This window comes from Stylophora pistillata, unplaced genomic scaffold, assembly GCF_964205215.1.
Source record: "Stylophora pistillata unplaced genomic scaffold, jaStyPist1.2 SCAFFOLD_983, whole genome shotgun sequence".
Lineage (NCBI taxonomy): Eukaryota > Metazoa > Cnidaria > Anthozoa > Scleractinia > Pocilloporidae > Stylophora > Stylophora pistillata.
Genome location: NW_028290819.1, coordinates 32485 through 40924, shown reverse-complemented (window position 1 = coordinate 40924; position 8440 = coordinate 32485). Strand labels below are relative to the sequence as shown.

General features: G+C 38.8%; 1 long non-coding RNA gene across 1 annotated transcript; it reads left to right on the top strand.

The window, feature by feature from the left end:
• The first annotated feature begins 472 nt into the window (after positions 1–472).
• LOC148715891 (uncharacterized) lies at positions 473–5230 on the top strand. The gene is made up of 2 exons (XR_015995773.1): positions 473–614; positions 4937–5230. It is a non-coding gene; the product is annotated as an uncharacterized LOC148715891 (long non-coding RNA).
• The last annotated feature ends 3210 nt before the right edge of the window (positions 5231–8440 follow it).

The window sequence follows — 8440 nt, the reverse complement described above, 5'->3', positions numbered from 1 at the left end:
AGTTGGGGTTAGCCGCACAAGTTTCACGGAAGCTTCCGTCGGCCTGACCCTAACCTTAAGGTTAGACACAAGTTTCACAGAAGCTTGCGTGAATAACGAAAACAGCTGAACCATAACCCTAAAATCTAAATAATTCGGATATATCAACAAAGCTGAAATGGTAAATTGGCCACCGTAACGATTACAAAAGCTGACTTTTCGAGCGGTGGCCAATTTACCATTTCAACTTTGTTAATATATCCAAATTATTTCGTTACCCCCACCGACGCAGCCCCTAACAGTTTCTTTAGAAACTACCAGCCTAAAATCTAAACACTAACGCTTACAACGAATTTGTATATGGGGCGATTCTACCGCTCAAAGCTACCAGTGGGATTTTGGTTCAACACTGCACCATGGTCGTTCCGTGAAGAGAGGACACTCCATTACGACACCTCCCGTGACTTTTTTCCTAGAGGAAAAGGGCCTGGGAAGAGCTTTTGAGGTCACGCGCCTGGTACTTTTAAATACCAGAGCTGCCATATTTTATAGTATTCGAAGTGTTGGCGTCTTTCCTTCAAGTCTTTTCTTATTTCCTTCGCTTGAAAACAGATCAGATGTGTGGAGAGAAAGAGGTAAGCTCATTTTCTATCTTTAGTTACAAAACACCAGGCAAATGTCGCTTGACCATCCGTTGGTTGGCCACCATCGAACCGCGCGCGCTCGTCGGAAACCATTATTTTTCTCTCGCGGATGGCTTTCCGACGTTCTTCACTTGCAAGAATCCTTCCAATACTCGTCTCTAGGGTGAATTGAGCGGAATATTTGCCCATTGACCGCAACCTGAAGAATGAACTTCTCTTGAGTCGCGGTGTTAACCATAGTTTTCCAAGTGCCTTGCTTATTTTTGGCGAATGTTTTGACTGTGGCGTGGATGATTCCAAATGGCTTGCTGCAGTTTGCGAAACGGAACGAAATGAAAATCTGTGATTTGCAAAAGAGAAATCTGCTAAAAAAAGAAAAAGAAAATCGTACACAAGCCTGAAGCTCAAGAGAATCAAAGCGCTTGGGTCAGTTGCGACATTTTCAACGCGACGCGTAGAATTTTCTGTTCGAATCATTTTTTTGAACTTACATTTCTAAACCATTGCAAGGTTCTTCTGTATTTCTGCGTAGTAAAATTGTTATAAGAAAGAGCTGCATTTTGGAAGAAATGTATGTTATCTGCAAGATGACCTTTGTGTCGATAGGTCCATTGAATGGAATATTAAATTTACCATCATGATAGTTTGTTCGAGTTTTTGGAACATAAATAGTATTCCTAGCTGCACAGCGAGTTTTAACATTATGCTTATCTGAAGTTTTAATAAGAAACGCGTCAAAAACCTTTGTTAATTCGCCGATCAAGAATTGATGCATGAGGTAAAGAGTTTGAAGTTTGATATGATCCTGAAGTTTTAGAAGCTTAAGTTGAAAAAGGTAATCAGACCAACCACTTTCTTTGGTATTCTTTGGAGTGGTTTCATATTAGGATCATAGGTGTTACCCCAGACTATACAACAGTATGAAAAGAAAAAAGGAAGAATGATGGCATGGTGCAATTGAACTAAGGTTAATTTTTGACATGCAGATAGTGCCTAATTTTGTAAAGAACAATGCCTCGTAGATAATTTTGGCCAAAGTTGTTAAAATGTTCTTTCTAACTAAGACATCTGACAGCCTATGAGAATTTCCAAGTACTGAACACTTTTATGTTCATTAATTGCTCTGCCATCGATTTCAATTTTCATAGAGTAATTCAATTTTTTCTGGCAAGGATGGAATATTACAAAATGTGTGTGTGTGTGTGTGTGTGTGTGTGTGTGTTTTTTTCTATCAATATTAAGAGATAGTTTGTTTAAGCACAAAGCCATGTATTAATTTCACCGAGTTGCTTAATGACCGTTTCCTCAAGATGCTGTAAATCTTTATCAGAATAAAACAGATTTGAGTCGTCTGCGAACAGATGAAAATCACAAGTGGATGAAGAATTTACGAAATCACTGATATACATATCTACTCATTGGTATACTCCAATTATTGTATTTGGGTTTTGTGGGACTGAATTTTCAATAAAAAAAAAAAGCACAGAAAAATTCATTTGAGGCAGGTGAATGTGGGGCTACAAAATTCATGGAAGAATCTAGGGAAAATAAGAAAGGTGCATAACAAGATAAGGACACAATTAACAATATTCCAATAAATCGCATGTTGGGTAGTACTCTGAAGTAACGTTACACTAAGACTGCTAATAATTTTTAACCCAATAAGATTCACAATTTGACCTGGAGGTTTGGTCTGACAGAAAGTTCAATTAAGAGACGACAAGTGTCACCAAGATAGGTTTCAGGAAAAGTCATCGGAGACATGACTTAAACAATGTACGGGCAAGCGCATGGTGGTATATCCTATAATTTAAAGTAGCGGAATCTGTCAAATTTTCTCATTATGGATGTTGTTGTTTCATGCCAGTGTGTTTCCCAAATTCAAGCTACGTGGAGACATGAAATGAAAAGGTCAACTCCACGCCATCCTGCAAATGGTCGACGTGACGTGCTATCAAAATTCGTCCTTCTGCCGAAATCTTACTCAGCAATGAAATTTTGTCAGTGTCTGTCAATGTACCTAAAAACAATTGAAGCTTCTGTTTATTTTGGTCAGCTACTATGTGTATCAATCAGCACAACCTACTTTAATTTGTGTAAATCTGATTGGTTTCTAGTGTGATCTATTGTTGCTGAGCCTACAAGTGGTTTACATTTGGACTTGATAGGGTAAAGACTTTTGCACTAGGGATGCATGAAAAAGACACCCGGCTGTCTTCCGCCGGTCAAGAGTGTAATTTTTCACGTATGTGCGCGTTATAGTCTGCCCAATAAGGGCCTGGTACACATGTATTGTTGCAAGGTATTTTTATCAGTTACATGTATTGTCTTTCGTGTTTTATCCATCGCTCCTTTTAATTTGTCCGTGACCTTGAGTACGGCTCGTCGGGTAGAGCAGTTCTATCGGAAGCCAAATTGATATTCGCGTAGAATTTCCTTTTTTTTTTTTTTTTCTAGGAAGGAATAGAGTTGGTCATGTTCCAAGCTCCAGAGAATACCGATTTCAACCTTTTGTCGTGTGTAAATTTTTAGGACACCTACACTATAACATCAGAAAATAGTAGTGGAGTTACACTGCTTAAAGGCCTTTTTCAAAACTGATGTTTTCAAGTTTTCTCTCCTCAATCATATTGTAGGCCGAGCTGTGGAATTGCCTACCACTAGATGTCAGAACAATTGAACATTTCTCATCGTTTAAAAACAGCATTAACAAGTTTTCTCTTAATTAACTTGATGTAAACAAGGATAGATTTTTGTAGTTGATCAATGTATCTTTGGTCAATTCCACGTTGCGGACGTGACATTTAGAGGCGAAATTTGAGTATTAAATGTCTCCTAAAGCCAGATCCGAACTATTTGAATTGTAATGAGTCGTGTCATAAAATTACCCCTGAAGTACCTTTTTATTTTGCCAATGTTCAGGAAAGAGCTTTTCATTCACCACTAATAATGTTCAGAGTAATGCCACTGAAGTAAAAATGCTGTTTTTATTGCTTTTATCTGTAAATTGGGAAATAAATAACAAATAACATATAAAAACTCTGACGATCTAGCCCATTTTGGGCATCAAAGGGCATTTTTACTTTGGAAAATTGTAAAAAAATTGATAGCCTTACATATATCATAATATGTCTATAACTATCATTTGTGTCACTAAATATCCACGTATCTTCTCATGTTTGAAAAGTTTATGAGGTTTTCTGGGTTTTTACAAATGTGTCAAGCTGGGGTATCAAAATTATCATAACACTTAACCATAAGAGCAGCATAAATAAGACCTGAAACAGTTGACAACCTAGACAGAAATTAAATAAATGTTGCTCTGAATCATACCCTGGAGGTCGTGTCCGCAACACCTTTTATGTCTTTGTGTCTTTTATGTCTTTGTCTTTTGTCTGAGGCATCAAATGTTTGATAATTTTTTTCTTTTGCCATTGAAAGGCCCATCCTAGTGAGTAGTTAAGATCTCAAAATCTGATTCATAGCAATCAATTTCTTTGAGATATGGCAATTTAGATATTGGTATGTAAAATGGCTTATTCGGTTAATAAAAAACCCTAAAAAACAATGGCGTCACACACCCTGGGCGTGACCAATACTGCCAGGGTAGATTTGGATTCTTATAGAACTATGTATAAGCTTTCATTAGAAATAAGTTTGGCTCTCATATTTTGAATTGGAAAATCTGTCAAATTCTCATGTCTCATATGGAATAGCCCCTTTGTTTTTTTGTTTTGTTTTGTTTTCTTTTTTCTTTAACCAAGGCAGTGTATTTTAACAAGGAATCATCCTGTCCGCTTTGAACTGGCCTAATCATGGAGAGGTTGCGATTTTTCCTTCTTTTCATTTATCTTAATTGTTCATTTGTCTACAACTTCACTAGGGAGATCTCCTTAAATTGATTCTCCTTACTGTCTGCCATAGAGTTCTCATGATGTCGGTTTGGAGAATTTTGTATTGCATCAACCTGAAACCCCCTGATTGATGATTTCATCTATTCTCAGTACTTCTCTGCTAGCTATTGTAAGGAGAAATTCTGTCTTGGTCACTTACGGGAGTCAAAGGACAAAAATCCAGCCAGGAGAAGATTTCCTGTATTTAAGGGGGTTGCCCACATGATTCCCTAGGGAGCTGGCAAGTGTAGGGCTTACACGTTGAAAATATTGATGAAGCCAGCAGCAATATCCAAAGTTTTTCGTATGGAATTGATTGTCGGGCCGGACTACCCTTTAGTGCTGGGATGAACGAGTGTTGCGATCGATTTCCACATTGATCTCATGTTGACCTATGATTTTCTTGTCCTCTTTACACAGTACACGGTGGAGCATTTGTCGACGGAATGAGGTGGTTGCAAAGCTTGAAAGGTAGTGCGGAGCCAAGAATAGTATTTTTTTGAGGGAGCAAGAAGAACTAATGACAGTTGTATATGTGTATGTGTGTGTGTGCGTGCGCGCATAGTAATTTTAGATATGTTTGTATTTATATTTATAAATTTGGCTGTATTTTACTCGGATATACTAGCTCTCTCGAGCTACACTAAATCCAAGTTTAAATAAAGTGATACGTATGCATGCATGCATGTATGTGTGGAAGTTTCAGTGTGAGAATTGTCGTTTCGCCGTTGCTGTTTCCTCAGTTACGAGCAGCCCTGATTCAAATTTGCATGGGCCCCTGACCTTCTTTGCAGATCTGCGGTGAATGCATGCGGGAACCATGGCAAATGTGCGCCTGTCGTCTGATCTGGACCCGCTGGTTTGAAAGGCATTTAGCCCTAGTGCAGGATTCAAAGTTGCACTGGTCCTTGATTTCTGTCGAAATGTTTAAGCGCCTATTATAGTGGGGCTTGTGTTTTGCTCGGGTGTTAGAGGAAACTAAGCACGAAGATGTACTCCCTGTGTTCAAACTGCACGCAGAGCTAAATCAAAAATTGTGTTGCCTCCCCTGACCAAGAGAGAATTTCTCCCTACAATATCGATACGTTATCAAGGGGACAAGTGATGAGAATAACGAAAGGTATTAGTTTAGGGGATTGCTAGTCGCTTCCAGCTCCAAATTCTCGGAACTGACATGGCGAGAATTGTATGGCAGACAGTAATCGTAGTCAGGTTGAGGACACGGACACTCTCACGGCAACTCCACCGATGAGAACCTGACTTGAAATTTCAGTCTAAGTAGGTTGTCGTGTGAGGGGGGCTTCAAATGCAACTCTCGGCCCGACGGGTTCTAAATGACAAGCAAAACTCGCCTGCGAGAACGGGAGACGAGGAAAAGGTGCTGATGATGCGCTCTTGACCCCGAAACTCCCAAGATGTGATTGTCAAGTGTCCCCTCTAGCCGCTAGACATTTCCTTGTAGACAGGTTATGGGAATTGGGTGCCCGATCGAGGCGACATCATCTACCTGACGAGTTTGAGTATTCTCATTAGCTGTTTGTTGGATCGTGCATGAATATTATAGGGAGAAGTAACAGTTCAATCACTTCTGGCAGTTTAATTAGAGAGGAGGTTGAGATATGCTTAGCCTCCAAGTTCCGTGTCGATAGGAGATGTATGGTTCGATTACTTTTTAATTTTAATTTTTATTTTTCGGCTGTCCTCCCTCGCGTGGGTTCGGGTAGATTCTTGGGAAATGTGCGCTTGCCCAAAGTCCATCATCTCTCCACTACGAGAGTCCAGCCATGGAAATCCTCCAAATATGGTCAACCATTGTTCTGGCGCAGAATTCTGCGCCAGAACAATGGGACGATAGCTGGACCAGAGAACTGGACCGAGAAAATGGCGGCCAACCAGCCAGGAACGTTTCACTTCTGGCCGAGAATAGCTTTTTTTATTTCTTAACCAGTATGCGACTCCAACTGCAAAGTCGGACGGACATTCCGAGGAATTTCTGGACTCACTGGAGTACTTGTGGATGAAACAAGGTGTTTCAAGAAAAGCTTGAAAGGTAAGTAACTGCTGTTTCATTTTTGTGCCTGCAAGGCTCTCTGTTTGGTAGCATTTCCAGCATGGACGTGGTAGTGAGTTTTGTAGGTACTGCAAAGGCAACAGAGTTGACCAGTTAAGGGATTTTCGAATGCCCTATGCAGTTTGTGAAACGGAACGAAATGAAAATCTGTGATTTGCAAAAGAGAAATCTGCTAGAAAAAGAAAAAGAAAATCGTACACTAGCCTGAAGCTCAAGAAAAATCAAAGCGCTTGGGTCAGTTGCGACATTTTCAACGCGACGCGTAGAATTTTCTGTTCGAATCATTTTTTTGAACTTACATTTCTAAACCATTGCAAGGTTCTTCTGTATTTCTGCGTAGTAAAATTGTTATAAGAAAGAGCTGCATTTTGGAAGAAATGTATGTTATCTGCAAGATGACCTTTGTGTCGATAGGTCCATTGAATGGAATATTAAATTTACCATCATGATAGTTTGTTCGAGTTTTTGGAACATAAATAGTATTCCTAGTTGCACAGCGAGTTTTAACATTATGCTTATCTGAAGTTTTAATAAGGAACGAGTCATAAAGCTTTGTTAATTTGCCGATCAAGAATTGGTGCATGAGGTAAAGAGTTTGAAGTTTGATATGATCCTGAAGTTTTAGAGGTTTAAGTTGAAAAAACAAAGTACTTCTACGAGTATAAAAATCAGAGTAGGTAATCAGACGAACCATTTTCTTTGGTATTCTCTGGACTGGTTTCATATTAGGGTCATAGGTGTTACCCCAGACTATACAACAGTATGAAAAGAAAAAAGGAAGAATGATGGCATGGTGTAATCGAACTAAAGTTAATCTTTGACATGCAGATAATGCCCAATGTTGTAAAGAACAATGCGTCGTAGATAATTTTGTCCAAAGTTGTTAAAATGTTCTTTCTAACTAAGACAGCTGATAGCCTATGAGAATTTCCAAGTACTGAACACTTTTATGCTCATTAATTGCTTTGCCATCTATTTCAATTTTCATAGAGTAATTCAATTTTTTCTGGTAAGGATGGAATATTACAAAATGTGTGTGTGTGTGTGTTTTTTTTTCTATCAATATTAAGAGACAGTTTGTTTAAGCACAAAGCCATGTATTAATTTCACCGAGTTGCTTAATGACCGTTTCCTCAAGATGCTGTAAATCTTTATCAGAATAAAACAGATTTGAGTCATCTGCGAACAGATGAAAATCACAAGTGGATGAAGAATTTACGAAATCACCGATATACATATCTACTCATTGGTATACTCCAATTATTGTATTTGGGTTTTGTGGGACTGAATTTTCAATAAAAAAAAAAAGCACAGAAAAATTCATTTGAGGCAGGTGAATGTGGGGTTACAAAATTCATGGAAGAATCTAGGGAAAATAAGAAAGGTGCATAACAAGATAAGGACACAATTAACAATATTCCAATGAATCGCATGTTGGGTAGTACTCTGAAGTAACGTTACACTAAGACTGCTAATAATTTTTAACCCAATAAGATTCACAATTTGACCTGGATGTTTTGTTCTGACAGAAAGTTCAATTAAGAGACGACAAGTGTCACCAAGATAGGTTTCAGGAAAAGTCATCGGAGACGTGACTTAAACAATGTACGGGCAGGCGCATGGTGGTATATCCTATAATTTAAAGTAGCAGAATCTGTCAAATTTTCTCATTATGGATGTTGTTGTTTCATGCCAGTGTGTTTCCCAAATTCAAGCTACGTGGAGACATGAAATGAGAAGGTCAACTCCACGCCATCCTGCGAATGGTCGACGTGACGTGCGATCAAAATTCGTGCCTCTGCCGAAATCTTACTCGGCAATGAAATTTTGTCAGTGTCTGTCAATGTACCTAA